The following is a 14,081-nucleotide window of genomic DNA, read 5'->3' on the forward strand; positions in this document are numbered from 1 at the left end:
GGTAAGTGAGATCTTTCCAAATGTGTTTTGGCCACCCAATCCACCTTAAATTATTAAAGTGCAGGGCCCAGCCCCCTTCTCTTTTCAGAGACAATATTCACCCCATTCCCTTGTTCTTCTCAATCCATTTCTGTAATCTCTTTACTGAGCTTTGCAAAACAGCTGAAGTGTAAATAGTAAAACCATACTGGCTATACTTAGATTTAATTCATGAGATCAACAAAATGTAGAAATTATTTTAAAACTTAAAACTAATTCATTTTGGAAAATAGAATTAAATATGGATTTGCACAGGGAGTGCCTCTTGTGCTTGAGCAAGACCTACATTCCATCAGATTGTAAGGCTTACCTTTCTCTCACTCCAAGAACTCACCAAGGTAGGTTCTCCCACCTTAAGGCAGCTTTTTGTACAAGAAGCCCTCTCGAGCTGACCACTTATCCACCACTAACTGGATCTTTTTTCCAGTTCCTTTGCACGTTAGACATTGCTACAATCCAACACCACATTCATGGAAACATTATGATGTGTATAGTAGTCATAATTCTCCTACTTGATCAGCGTTGGAAATTTCCTCAAGAGGTTCATGATCCATTCCGCAAGACTCTCATCATTTTCCAGAACTAAGGAAAAGGCATCAGGATCAGTGCTTGTCAGAAAGACCACCGCGCCAATTGTGGGCAGTTTCCTCCAACCACCATCACATTGTTTTCCTGAGAGCACTGATGAAGGCCACCAGGGTTAGCCAGTCACCACAGATCTTCAGAACCAAAGTCATCATTGGAAAAGCATACTGCTCAGTCTTCCTCTTCATCATTCGGAGATTCAGTCACTTTTTCTTCTCAGAACCAAACCTCTTGGAAACAAGACCATACTCAGTTGCCCTTGACCCTCACTCAGAACTAAGCTTCTCAGTGCCGAGACAATCATTTGTCAAACCCCAGATGTGGAAAATCCTCCTCCAGGTCTGATATTGGTCTTGATCTTATGGGACACTCTTATGATGCATCCTTGCATTAAGATCAAGCACCAGAGGACACCCTGGAAGACTGACCCTTCCAGTGGAGGACTCTGTATCGGATATGCATGGTGAAGGCCTTGAAGCTGACTATCAGCAGGCTGCAGAGGAGACGAATGATCCAGTCTTGTATGTCATGCTCACCTTGGACAAAGCTCCTATAGCATTGCCCTTAACCAAAAACATCTAGAACTTGGCAAAAGCCAATTGGCGCATACCAGCAATTGCATATTCCTTACAGAAGAGAATGGAGGAGAACCGCTGATCTATGAGGATAGCTGCAGGTATTTCAGGTTTCAATGTGGAAGCCAATCCCTTGAGTATACCATCCTCCCATTTGGCCTTGCTACGGCCCCAAAGACATTTACAAAATGTATGGCCAGACTCCTAGCATTTCTGGCTAATAGCGGTTTACCGTCTTCCCCTATCTTTATGATTAGCTCCTCACAGTTCAATGGAAGGAGGCTCTTATGCAGCAAATCTACCTCACCATTGCTACCCTAGAGAACCTAGGTCTGCTCATCAATCATGAAAAATCTACACTCCATAACAGTATACTGTCTTTATCAGGGCATCCCTGAACTCGCTTATGGTGAGAGTGTACCTTCCTCCTACAAGGGCAGCAGCCATGTATGTGTATGCCGTATGGGTATACATGCAAGGCATCAGTCTCTTCAGATATCATAGACCATGAATAAAAAATTGTTGAAGAGACAGGATTAAAATTTAATTAGGATGCATTATGAGGACTGCTTATTTACATCTCAGGTACTAGAGCTTTCCCTGTCTGATTTCAAATATAGTTTTGCTTTCTTAAAAAAGAAATAGCAAATGTCCATGAGCAAAGCATACAGTTAGCCCCTCACAACCACCTATATCAGTGTAGTGTATTCCATACTACCCTGAGGTAATCATGATTTTTTAAATGGAGAATTGACAGAATGTAGTTTATAGAAAACTATAGTCTTACACATTTTCCTATTTTCACATGATCCCTTTTGCAAATAGCAGAAGTCAAGTGGTTGACATGGAATCAAGCTGCAATTGAATCCTGGTGGATATAGTGTCAGTTGGGAAGGCTGTTGTTCTGGGAGATAAATATGCTTACCTTAGATTGGGTGAGTCTTTCACTTGCATGCTGTTAGACATAGACTCAATGTTAGACAAGAAAATTATATGTGCTGCAAGGAGTTCCTTCTTTCAATTACATTTTGTTCAGAAGCTGTCTTCTCTTCTTGATCCAGCCTCATTGATCCATACTTTGACTAGGTTGCATTACTGTTATACAGTCTGCATGAGATGCTCTTGAAAGATGCAGTTAGTACAAAATTATTTTTGAGTAGTGTTGTCCATTACGGACACATCACACCTGTACTGCAGCAGCTTCATTGTTATTTGTTAATTTCCAGGTTCAAAAAAAGTGCTATTTCTTACCACAGCATTCACTGCATGGAGGTCCCCGTTTCTGAAGATCTCTCTCTCTCTCTCCTTGTTCCCCCCAATAAATATTTTGTGTCCTAGTGCACTCCCCTGATCAGCATCTCTTTGCCACATCATGGCATTCAGCTTGGTTATCATTATTTCTTCTGGCATGATTGCAGCATTCTGGAAGAGGTCCAAGAGACCTGACCATCATTAATGTTTAAGACTTGTAAGGCTATTCTTTTTAGAAGGGCCTTTTCTTGGTTTTATTGGTGGCTATGGAACAGAATATTTCTATTGAATTCGACACTTTTTTATTTGTTTCTTTGGTTTGGTGAAGTGATTATTGTAGCTTTTGCAGTTATGTTGTTTACATTTTAATTGTTATTTCCCTTAAGGCTATATTTATAAGTTAGTTCAAGCTTGAAGGAAAGGCATAAATGGTTTTTTAAAAATAAATTTTGCATGTATAGGATGGACATATATGCATGAATCTCTGTATGCCTTCAACCTCTCAATAACTTTCAGTATAACAATATCAGGCACTTATGAGTATTTTGATGACTTTGAAAGTATATGTCCTGTTTATGTCCTGAAATGTGCAGCAAACATCTTTATCATAGTTGATGTGTTCTTTCAGCTGAATGCTGTTTGGAAAGCCCACTGTGTTCTGTTAATTGACAAAATTAGCATTGATTAATGCTACAATTCCCAACAAGGGTCATCCCTTTCAGTTTCATTCAGCTCTGGACTTTACCTCTGTGTATGCAGTTTAGGAGTTTTACAGGGCCGTTCTAAACAGACTTATAGGCCTAGGCCCATGTACTTCAATGGATTTTGAATTGTGTCCCAGTTAAGAATGTAAACGAAGCCTAACGGTGCTTATAAGGAATCAACTGAATTAACAACAATAGAAATAGTTTCTACAGCACACTGCTTAGCTTTACAGGTTTTTAATTAAACATTTGTACATCATATCTCATCATATCTGAGAGCATTTTAATTGCTAGACACTGGAAATTTGACCCACATTTCTATTTTCTCAGCTACTCAATCCTGTCATTGTTCTTCTTCCTACTCTGCACATTTGTTCTCTGCACATTTGTAGCTCAAAAGAATTAGCCAACATTCTGCAGTTTTGATTACTAAAACCAGGGAAACCAACAGTGTATTCCTAAACTGAATTAGATCAATGGGCTTAGAAGGGTTTAGCTCAATTTAGAATTGCACTGTAAAGCACTCACATTAGTATCCCCACATTATCCCCTACTTTGGACATCGCTATTTTTCTTTCATTCTCATCTTGTGGCTCATGTACAACTCTCCACCAAACTGTTATCTTCTCAGTAAATATAAATATCGTACTATTTCAAATGTATGTGCCTGCTATACAGTCAAAGCTGTTCTACAGAAGAGAAATAATTCCAAACTTTAGCCAGACATAAAATTAAATGCCCCTTTTGTAATCTGGAGATTTTTTTTCTTTCGTGATTAAGAATGTGTATCTTAAACATAGCTTTTAAGATGCGATTTTGCCGTGTGTGTAACTTAGCTGAAAAACAAGTAAACAAGATTGTGATGTTCTTGATTAGTTCACTATAGACAGCTGTATTCTTGTCATCTATGCAACCACAATTCAAATGTGCGCTCTCTGAGATATTTCATACAGTAAACAAATATTCCTTGTTTGGACTACTGAATTGAATCATGTAGTAAATTGTTCCCAACACAAGGGACTATCTTCAGCAAAATGGGATTTCATTACCTCTGGAACCAGAAACACCACTCCATGTTACAGTTTCTAGACTCCCCAGAATAGTGTGAGGGTGGAGTCAAAGGTCTCTAAGCTAGAGGAAGGAATTGGTGAAAATCACCTTCTTTCAGTTACCACAGCATCTAATCCACAATGCATTATAGATGTATATTGTTAATTGATAATTTTGGATTAGGCAATAGTAAAAAGGCACCATTTAGCTAGAGACAGAGCGTTAAAATTTATATTGCTTGTAAACTATGAAATAGCAAAGTACTCAGTTTTCAGGAAGAGAGAAATGCAAAGGTATTTGCATTTCAAGACCGCATGGTAGGGAAAAATGTTTTCTGATATTGCATTTCACCCTGCATTTCATATTAAAGTATGAGGAACCACTGTGGATTCTTTCTTAAAGTTCTTGTTTATTCAGCTAATTCTTCCGCATTCCATACAGAGGCAGCTGTTCTACATTCTGATAATTTTATCTCATAGAGTTTCATTACTGAAAGAATATTTCTTCATCCTGAAAGGAGATTTCTGCCTTAAGAACATAAGAACAAGCCAGCTGGATCAGACCAAAGTCCATCTAGTCCAGCTCTCTGCTACTCGCAGTGGCCCACCAGGTGCCTTTGGGAGCTCACATGTAGGATATGAACGCAATGGCCTTCTGCGGCTGTTGCTCCCGAGCACCTGGTCTGTTAAGGCATTTGCAATCTCAGATCAAGGAGGATCAAGATTGATAGCCATAAATTGACTTCTCCTCCATGCCTTTTGTATATTAAAACCCTGTTCCATTTCTTGGAGATACAAATCTGGTTGTTCTGTCTCTTATCCTATTGTTCATCAATCTTTGTTAGTCTTCCATCTTTCTCTTTTCCCCCAAAGCATACTCCTGGGTTTTTTTAACTCTCAAAAAACCCAATGAGTTCTATTTTCAGATAAATGTATTTCTTATTCTGATGTCCATTTTCCAAAGTCAGTGTTTCCTTAGAATTATGTCTATATACACTTTATCAATTTATTTTAAAGGCATATATATCACATTTTTTCCAAATTTCTTAAGGTGGTTAATGCAACTGCAATGGTATCTTTCAGTTGTTGGTATATCTACTATGGACTTTCGTTCCTCAATTTTTCTCCAAGGATGTTAAGATCCAATATATTAAATTACATTATGCTATCTCTCAAATTCCCAGAAAACCCACTAGTCTTCATAACTGAGCTAGAATTTGAACCTGGTTTTCTATAGCCTGTTTCTTTAGCAATCACTTGATAGGGAATTTCCTGCAAGGGCAGAAACATGTGCTATAGTAAATTATCTGTTATTTATTCTCTCTCAAATTAACATGAGCGTTGTTTTCTAGATCCTAATCTTTATAAAATAGCATTATCCTACCACATAAAAAGTTAGTCTATTGGTGATGACTCACTTCTTGTAGGAATCTGGGAGATGTAGTCCAGAGAGGGTCAGGTCTCCCACCCAAAGGGGCTAATGGGACTAAACTTCCAGGCTATTGCATGCAGGTGTTGTAGAGGAGAGCTCCAGAGGCTGGAAAGCGTTTTGTGGTGATAGGCCAGCGGGCAACAATAGGGCTCATCTGGGAATTCCCAAAGTGGTCTTTGTAGTAAGTAGAGGGCTTGTGTGAGTGGGAAAGCAACAGGGGGGGGGGGGGCGGAGATGAAAAGCCTTTCCAGAAGAATAGTGAAGACACAACTTTCTGAGAGGGATCTGGCAAAGGGTGTGTGTGTGAGGAGGGGGATACGTCCTTCCCTCTTGTTTGATTCCTTAGTGATGGGCCTGGGATTCTGCAACAGTTTTCTAGAGCCTGGTGTATTTTCCCACACAACAGGCTTTATTGCTAGTTATGGAAGAAAACAAATGGCTATCTGTATCACAGAGGGATACATTTACTGAAGAAAGGTAGCTTTAACAAATAAGCATACTTCTTAAAATCTTCTTTCTTAAATATATTTGAGCCTAAAGATAGACATTTGAATTTTTTTTCTTTGTGGTTAAGTTTATTCAGTGGTGTGCTCAGAAGGTTCAATCAGTTTATGTGATCACTGAAATCACAACAGAGATTTAACCATCAATATTAAACTGAAGATTTCAGTTTGAAGCAGTTACATTAAAATGGCTCTCCTTATTCAGTGTACCCTCCCATGCTCCTATGGCATTCTGGTATTCACAGATCAACATGAGTGATTCATATTTGCACTTTTTTCCTTTACACACAGCACCATGGGTCCTGTCTCTTGGCTCAGTCTTGCCATAAACAATGACACAAATCTCAAAGAAGCGTCAAGGGAAAAAGGAAAAAAAAACTATGATAAGTCAAACCCCATTTTAAATGACAGAGATCTTTACAAAGGGTGAAGAGAAGACAGAGTATGGCATATAGGCCCTATTTTAAATGCGAGGAGATAAACTTGGGGAAGCCAAAATTATTGCACCCCACACAGCGAAATCTTTCTGAACACATTCATGTATTTTCTCCATTGTCTGTATGGTGTAACAAAACTACTGTCATGTGTGTTATTTTAACCTAATTTTGAATTGTCAAACTGTCTTTAACCCAAAACCTCCTGCAAAACTGGATTATGGATTGAGATGCCCACTTCAATATTAAGTCAGCTTTTGAGAAGACAGTGGAGAAAATACATGTGATTGGCAGTGCTACTGGCAGATCCTGCTGAAGCTCTGGTGACTGGGCATTTGCCACACCACCCCCCCCCCCGATATGGCTGGTTCAAATAGAATTCCTGAGATGATGTTACCTCTGCACAGGTTATAGATTGTTGTAGATGGGCCATTTTTGTTATCTCGTATTGAAGGCATAATACTAGGGCAAATATAATGTTCTGATAAATTATAAAAAGACCTGTGAAATCAAACATTTTATATGTGGAAACAAGTATTTGAAAATCAAATGCAAATGTCTGTCAGCATTACACCAGGGAACGGGTGATAAATACTGAGGCAGAACAATTCAAATAAACGAGGCTACATGTATATAGTTAATCACGTCTAGCAATATACATGATCTAGCAAAATTAGTGAACCCACTAATTTTAACTTGAACCAATGGAAGTTAAAGACATCTAACTTTGATTGGATCATTTTCATTTTCAGATAGACAGCATAAAGGCACAAAATTAAATGGATGAACAAGTGAATTCCAAATAACCTTTGAAAATATGCTCTTTGTTTCCCTAGCTATTTTGAAAAACTGCATTTTTTTACATTGAACTACCTCAGCTGCCTTTCATTTTACCCCAAGCATAGTAAAACATGCACTTTGTATTAATCAGGGTTTCTTTCTTTCTTCTTCCAGCTTGGAAAACAAAGCCTGTTTCAAAGTCATGCTTTTTAATTTATAAGAGACGCTGAAAAGCATATAGTTGCTGACCACTTCAGAGCATCCCTGCCCTGATCCAGCTACAGTGCTGCATGCATAAAAATGGGCTTGCATGCATGTATCTAGTCTTTTACTGCGAAACATGCAGGCAAATGAGACAAGTGTGTGCAGTTCCTAAAGGCCGATATAAATGATTCCCATCACCTAACCTCTGAGTGTAGCCCTGATAAGATGATTAGTAATGATACCATTAGGGTTTGTTTAGTGATAGGGAGGATAAATTCAGTGCTCCTGAACAAAGGAATTATGTGGCTAGAGCTGACCGCATCTTGATTGGAGGGGGACATGTGCAGCTAGGTGCATGCATAGCTGGATCAGGTTACGTGCTGTTTGAATATCCAGGAACAAAACCACATAAGCTGCTTGTATATGCTTGATTTTGCCTTAAAACATCTGTGTTCCTTCCAAATTCATATTTTTTTCCATTTTGTCTATTCTTGATCAAATGTACAGATATATAAAACATTTTTAACATAAAAAGATACTATTAATAACAGCAGACTAGCAAATTGAATAGAATGGACCAATAATTCTTGGCTCCTGTTGTATACTGTTGCATTATAAACTGATTGTGCTAATTAACCATTACTGTGCTTTTACTCAATAGTTGCCATTGTCAGAAATGAGTTCTGAGAGATCACCTTCGTGTTTATGGAAAAGTGTAGATATTTCCCTCAGTACAAGCACAGTGACTTGAGCTCAGTGATACTCATGACAGTGCTTGTGCTTTAACATGTAAACATTGTACAAATGTATCTGGTATTTTGTTTGAAATGAAGACACAAAATGGTTATGAAGAGAAATCCTTCCTGTAAATAGATATAATCTGAGTCCATGTATACAACCATTTCTTTAGAGTCCCAATTGTGAAGAGTGTCTTTATTGGCTAGAAACTGCTGTTTTTTTTTAATGGCAGTGGTTACATGTGCTATAGTAAAGAACACAGTGTGTGAAGTATTTGGTGTACTACAGTACCATAGTTTTTTTTGGTCTGTTCGGTAAGTTGCAATTTGTGATGAAATGAAGTTGAAAGTAGTGCTTCATACTAACAAATTTATTTGGTTACAACTTGGTTTTTTCTTGTAAAACTTCAAAGAAAAACTTGAAAATTTTATATATTTGGATTTTGTAGATTTTTTTTATTTTATTGCAACACAAAGTACCAAATCATTAAATAAAGTACACTGTGGTCATTTTAGTGATGTTGTGGAGTCTTTTTATTTATTTACTTTCTGTTTATGCAGGCATACTGTTTCAATATTGTGTACAGTAACACAATAAGACTCCATAGATTTGTTCAGTCCATGTGCCTGAGACTAATTTGTAGCCAGCTGTTGAAAACAGTTCCATTTGAGTTGCACGAGGCTGCTCCCTGCAGGGATATGGCAATCTCAGGGAACCAGGATATTCTGTAAATATGGTGTCATAGTTAAAATAGTTGTTTCTGGGACAGTCCTCTCTCTGATACCTATTAACATATCCCAAGCCAGCATATTGATCCATCTGGTTATGTACTGCCTACACTAAATGGTCAAAGCTCTCTAGACATCCTTCTTACACCTGCTTCCTTAGATCCTTTAGCTCAGCTTGCAACTTGATGACATCGACACTAGTGAAAAGCTATTATGAGATGTTCATTTTGGTGAGTATTCTGGTGCATGGCAGAAATTTGCAGTACTTGGTAAATGTGAGAAGCTGAGTCTGTTATCACCTAGTGCACAGGTGTCAAACTTGTGGCCCTTCAGATGTTATGGACTAGTTCCCATCATCCCCTGCCAGCACATGCTGGCAGGGGATGATGGGAAGTAGTCCATAACATCTGAAGGGCCACAAGTTTGACACCTATGACCTAGTAGGTAATGCTCAACCAGTAAGATGACTCAGACTTCATAGCTCAAGCAGGACAAATTACAGGAGCTTACTGAAGCACAGTGCAGATAAGTAATATGCAAACAAACTAAATGAAATGCTCAACATTATTACACACTTAATGATTATGTTACAGTGAATAGCCAAAGGTAAATTCTGTATTTGTATATCCTTCTACCATTCTGTTTAATCAGCTACCATAAGCTGAACTGAATTTTCCCATATTCCTCAGCTTCATTAAGGGTCAGTTCCCCATGTGACCACTATAGGTCATGTTGATGACACACCTGCTTGTAATTCCATGCTCTAAACTTAATTCACAAGTGCCCACAGGCCCAATTTGGAACAGCATGCAAGGAAGACTCCCTCCCCCAACGCCGCCTCCCTCATGAAGGCCAGGATTTTAAACTATGTGTGATGTTCAACAAATGTAATCTGTATTTTAGCATCCACCTAACAAATTGAAGCCAAGAGCTTCTAAGTACATGTGAGGAAATTTACCACAGCCTACATCAGAGGTTCCCAAGCTTTTTGAGTGGGCACATTTAGAATTCTGACATAGTGCAGTCAACACAACCACAAAATGTCTGCTGCAGGAGGTGGAGCCAACTACATAATGGCTGCCACAGGAGGCAAAGCCAACAACAAAATGTGGGTGTCAGGTTACGCATAACTCTAATAATGACACTTCAACATTCCAGGCAAGGTGTCTTTTTAAATGAACAGAGTTTTTTTTAAAAAAAATTAAATAAATGCAGGTTACCTTCAGTCACATAGCAAAAACCTTCAGTCACATAGCACAGTCAATCAGATCTCCAATGGCCAGTCAGAAGCTCTACTGAATGAAAACCACACCTGGCTCCATCCATTTTCTGTAAAAACTTGAAAGGTCACCAGGGAATGGTCAACAGGACTAATTAATATTGGTGCCTGCTACAGTTATGATGATGTTAAAGAAGCCGATTATGCAAGGAACACTTACCTGGGAACTCTTCTCTGCGCAGTGGGCTTGCAGAGGCCTCCGCTAACATGTCACTGTTTGCATGCGAGGAAACAGTGCCTGCCCTGCAGAAGTCTAATTGGCCTCTCCTTTTGCTGCATCTCTTAACTCCATCCATCAAATGCCTTAAAGGCACAGATCTTACCAATATTCTCTCCCACTTTTCCTACACTCACACACATTCTCACTTTCTTGCTGCTGCTGCTGATGCACTGCTGCAAGAGAAAGGCTTGTTTTTAAATCAGAAGTTTGTCTGAAAGAAAGTTAAATGCCCTCCTGATCATTGAAGAGGGCAGAAGCAGATAAGGGGAGGTGGGGTGGAGCCAGAAAGAGATGTTTGTGCTGTTCCTTTCCAAAAGCCAACTCTCTTATTACTATATCAATACAAGTATTTAGAGAAGCAGAAAGGAGTCAGCAACAGGGCAAGGGGGAAGCGTGCAAAGCAGCACAAAGAAGTGAGGGGTGAGACTAGGTGGGCTGGCTGTGGTCAGAGGGAAGATGTTCAGGGCAAAGCTGTGCTCACTGGCAAATTTGCCTGCTCTGGCTGTGAAGCAAACATTAAATTTGTGCTACAAGTGGTCTTGATTGCTGTGGGAAGAATACAAAGTGAAAGCAGAGCTTGAGGGAATACATCCATACCAGAAATCTGGCCACGATGCATATTTGCCTCATCGCAGAGCAGGTGCCTTGTGGGTAATCAGCCAGTTATTCTTTCCTGGTACTGGATGGGTTATGATCTAGAAATGCCTTGTTTTCCCCAGACTTCCCAAGAGGCATTAAGGAACCAGGAAAACCAATAACATTTATTAGTGTCCTGGAACAGGGGATGTTCAGTAAACAAGCTTGAAACTATTTACTGCTTTAACAAACAGCAGTTTCTGGGTTTTTCAATTATAACATTTCAGTTGGCCACTACTGGATGTGGAGAGCAGTTAACACCCAAGCTTTATAAATTTCTGAGATAAAATCTGAGCCTCCCCCACCCCCTCAACCCTAGAGGGAAAAATTTAAGTTTGAGTGTGAATTTCTTCTAGCAACTCCAGCTCTGTAGCCTGCTTTTTCCCAAAGCCAGGCTTTAAGACGACACAGTCTCCTGAGCAAAGATCTTCTAACCTCATTCTCTGTAGATTGAAGCTCTATCAGACTCAAATTGACAATTTTATGCATTTTCTTCTCCAACATTTCATGGGTCCTGTTGGGTTGTTAGCTGCTCTGCATACATGTACCAAACAGATGTACAGGGGGGTGGCTGATAGAAGGGAGCAAACCTTTTTCCATCCATGATCCCTTCCACCGTTTTTCTGGGAAACTGCTATTTGCTTCATTTCTCCCACCAGCCCCTAATGGTGGTTTAAGCAATTGAGTAAGATGCTCATGTAATGGCACCAGAGATCTCAATAATAGGAAGTGGAATAGGTTTTTTTAAAAAAAAAAATACTTGAAATTGGTCCAGGCAAAGGTACTGCCTGTCAAGAAATTCTCTTAAGCCAACGGAATTTCCTGGTTACCAAAACTCTAGCCCTGCCCCAAAGTTGGGAATAAAACAGCCAACCAGCCCTTTAAGGTAGGATTTGTGACTATACTAGTAGTGTGGTTCCCATGTACACCACAAAAGTGCAGGGAAATGATGATAACAAGTTTTTTAAGTAGGGTGCAAGAATTTAGACAGAACACACTTAGGCAGTGAGAAGCCAATAACCTTACTAGTCTCACAACATACAACATAGTCATAATCAAAAAGGAAGTGAAGACCAAATATGAAGTCTCTCCGAAAACAGAAGCTTCATGACACGCCCATCTACATTCTAGCTTTTCCTTATATTCTTCTTCTTCTGCTTCCTTTCTTTTGATGCATGCCTAGTCCTGCAGTTCTAAAATTAGTTAAACATGCCTAGCTCTGCAAGCATTTAGGCACACCACATTCCAAACAAATGAAGAAAATAGTTTTAATAGTTATTTTCCTATCAGTTTGATCTATGGTGTTATGCTTATACACCCAATCGTAAATTGAGAAGGAATATTTAATTCTATGTTCTTTGGATCTTAAATGATTAGTGTGCTGGTTAGTTGAGGGCACTTTCAGATTACTGTCTTAAACAAGATGTAATCCATTGTAGGCCTGTTTCTGAGTAAAGCAATATAGAGATGGGTGTTTCAGAAAGCTGATTTCAATCAATTTATGAGCCATCTCCAAGTTACTATGAAGCACTCTGCATATTTCAAACAGTAATGCTTTCTCTCCACCTTTCTTCCCCCCCCCAAAAAAAGAGGGGGTAGAATGTACCACGGGAAAAGTTTTTTTGGGGGAGTGCTCCAGGCATTTTAAACAGCACACTGCAGTGATTCAGAAGCACAAGGAAAAACCGAAAATGAGAGAAAGCAGTTTTCATTAAAAATAGCTGAGCCCCAGGATGCCAATGGGACATAAGCAGCTTTGTCTGAAAAGGTTAAAAAAAAAAAACCATTAGCAGCTGGGAGCCAAAACTGTTATGTTTGAAAACATTTGTTAGCAACCACCTGCTAAAACAGATTATAAGGGTGGGTTGAAGGAGGTCCAAGTTTGGCCCAATGTCACATTTACTTCTAAAATCAGTTGTGCATATTTCTGAAACCAACTGAATGATGAAAATACCATCATAACCAGTAGCTCTTTCCTTCTACCCACTTTTCTACATATGGCGACAGAATGGACAGAGAAGTGGGTTTTTATGCTCTGGGTGCCTGTTTCCTTTCTATGGATGCAATCTGTTTCATTATTCTGGCACAGAGACTGCTAGGATGCCTCATCCCTGGAAGTACAGTTTTCTGTTGTTGATTTCAATTAGACTTACTCATGATCACATCACTAGGATTTCATGGTGCTGCTGCTCAGAATCATTCTGTTGAGTCTGTGATAAGCAATGTGTGGTTCGCGATGTGTTTAAATTAATTTTTTATTAGTTCTTAAATGACTTTACATCACAAGGGATATGAAAAAAGAAAAAAAGTATATTTTCCATTAAAACTCCCATTTTCATCTGGACTGGTATTAACACTAAAAAAAATTACAACTTGCTCTTTAACAACATAGGTAACACTGGATCTTTGGAGGTACTACTACTAATAAAAATCAGACTTTTGTCTTTTTAATTTTTTTAATGATTTCTAACCTTCAAAACCATTTATCATCTTTTTTTTTCTGTTTCATTCAAATAAATTATCAGAGGTTTCCAGATTATTTTCTTTAAGTAACAAAGTTACTTCATGCAATTTTCATGCAATTTCATGCAATTTGGATCATGATAGGAAACTCTTGTTTTGTGATTTTTACTTTTTTTCAGGAATTTAGGGAAATTTGCCACTTGCATCGGCGAGGTGGGCACCCACATCGGCGCAACGCTGCGCTGCCTCTGAAGGTGAATTCATCCCTTCTGGTTTGGGCTGTTAGCGCTCTTGACAAGATGGGGAAGGCCTCGGCATTGTGAGGCTTCAGTAATCTACAATTTTGTAGCAGCAACAGCCATGGAAATAAGTGGGAGGAGAAGCAAGGGATGGAAACCAGCATGAAGAAGGGTGGTGGCTGCAAAGAAGAATAAGAAGGGAAATATAGCCAGAGAGAGGAA

Source organism: Sphaerodactylus townsendi, linkage group LG09 (assembly GCF_021028975.2).
Source record: "Sphaerodactylus townsendi isolate TG3544 linkage group LG09, MPM_Stown_v2.3, whole genome shotgun sequence".
Lineage (NCBI taxonomy): Eukaryota > Metazoa > Chordata > Lepidosauria > Squamata > Sphaerodactylidae > Sphaerodactylus > Sphaerodactylus townsendi.